Source organism: Eschrichtius robustus, chromosome 1 (assembly GCF_028021215.1).
Source record: "Eschrichtius robustus isolate mEscRob2 chromosome 1, mEscRob2.pri, whole genome shotgun sequence".
NCBI lineage: Eukaryota > Metazoa > Chordata > Mammalia > Artiodactyla > Eschrichtiidae > Eschrichtius > Eschrichtius robustus.
Window position 1 is genome coordinate 144,163,781 of NC_090824.1, and position 2,034 is coordinate 144,165,814.

Here is a 2,034-nt window from a genome sequence, read left to right on the forward strand (position 1 = left end):
GAACTGTCGTGGACAGCCACTGTGCCCTTTCAAGGTTCCAGGTCCCCTCGTGTGGCAAAGGTTTTCCGTTGAAAGTCTGTCTGTGGTCCTCGGGGACAGTGCCTTTGATCACTGTGAGTTCCTCGGTTGTGTCGCTGTGGCAGTGGAGAATTGCCAGGATGCATGGGGTGGGGTGGGCATCATCCAAGCAGACAGGCTTGCGGTGTGTCTTCCCTGCTGTTCAGTGTCTCCGTGTTCGCATGATGTCTGTGGCTTCAAGTAGAGTCGAGTCGCCCTGCAGGCAGGAGGAGGGCACTTAGGACCAGGCTGTGTAGCGTTTGAGTGTTTCCTCAGTGGTCAGGGCCGCAAACCCTACCAGTTGGAAGCTTGCCTATACGTGGCCGGGAAGGTGGCCTAATTTCCGCTGTGGGGTTCCAACCTGTGTCATGGTTGCTGAAGCCCAACACTTCCCATTGAGGGCTTCCCACGGGGTCATGGAAAGTGATTTGGTCTAGTTGGCGAGATGAGGCACTTGGGCCGAAGTCCATTAACGCCTTGAGAAGTGCCAGGCTGCATCGTGCTTTTTGGCAACTGCAGGTCAGTGTCAGCCCGCCCATGGGAGGTTACCTTGCTTCCGGGAGCACTGGGAGTGACCCCAAGGGCACATCAGATGTGCTGGTAGGTGGCAGGATCTCCAGGTCCACATAGGTGTGACACCCACGGCCGGGAGGGAGGTCTCGTCCAGTCTTTGTGCTTTGGTCAGAAGGCGTGGCTGTGGGAGAGCGGGAGTCTGTGGCCTATTTCGACAGCCTTGGGGTCAAAGTTCGCATGCGGCCTCATGAAGCTGACAGGGGTCTTTCTCCTTTCAGTTGGGGGTCCAAACAGGGTGCTGTGTATAAACTATGACGTTTACTTTTAGAGGCGTCTGCAGAGGGCCACAGGGACACCCAGAGACCAAGACGCATATTTAGCGGCACACACAGGAATCCACAAACGCATCCTCGTGCAGAGTCACAGTCACACACGCCCACACGTGTGAATACACAAATACAGCGTCTCACACACCGAGCAACGTACGTGCGTAACTTCCTTCAGTCGTGCTGTGAGACACACAATCAGTTTTCGGTAAGGGATAGTGGTACTTGGGAAGGAGGTTCCAGGCTCACGCCCAGATTATGTGTTCACAAAAATCATGTTCTCTGAGGACCCTGGTGCAATTTAGAAACCTGCGTGATTTCTGTCCACTTCTTAGGTGCAGTTGCAGCGTAAGGCTGGCTGTTGGCAGAGAAGAAGACCTTCGCATTGTCTGATGTCTGGATGTGCTAAGGAGAACTGGAAAAAGAGGGGCTGGTGCATGTTGCCGAGCATGGCTGTGGATATCTAAGGACGGTAGGCATTCACCCATACTAAGATGTGCCATTGGATATTAGGATTTCCACAGATGGACCCAATGGTTGCAAGAGTGGATTGATTGTTGGTCCTGCTGAGTGGCCTGAGGACTGTGGATTCCCCAGGCAGTTGAAGTATTTCCAGGTCATGGCTCCTCTGCAGAGACCCACGGCCTTCCCTTTTGTGTTCTGCAGCGTCCCAGCATGTGTTTGGATCGATGATGACACCCTTATATGCATTCCTTGGAAAATCTGAACAAAATGAGTGAGAACGCTCTACCGTCTCCTCATCGAAACTGAGGTCCAGCACGTTTCCTCTCTCGGGAGTACGGGACAGTTAGGAGTGAGGGCCAACGTCCCCTGCTGACAGGCATGCAAACACCACTAAGGGCTCCAGCATTGGAGGGGCTCCTGTCTGAGGGTCGACCATGTCTGCCCATAAGCTGGGTCATCTATGAATCCCCGGTCCCTGCTAAAAGGCCGTTGAGGGAATGCAAGAGGGCAGGCTTTCCTGCTAGTCTTCAGGGTCGGAGTGTGTTCTGGTATAGACCCAGTAAGATTGCAGCTTGGAGAGGTGATTTTTGGACAGGATCACGCTTTGTGCATGCCGCTTCCGAGGTTGATTATGGAAGCCAAAATGAGCAAGCTTCCGTGGTTGGAGCCTGGA

The 2,034-nt window shown here is 53.8% G+C and overlaps 1 non-coding gene across 1 annotated transcript; it reads left to right on the top strand.

The window, feature by feature from the left end:
• Positions 1 to 1,579: 1,579 nt before the first annotated feature.
• Positions 1,580 to 1,672, top strand: LOC137753521 (small nucleolar RNA SNORD116). The gene has a single exon (XR_011071502.1). It is a non-coding gene; the product is annotated as a small nucleolar RNA SNORD116 (small nucleolar RNA).
• The last annotated feature ends 362 nt before the right edge of the window (positions 1,673 to 2,034 follow it).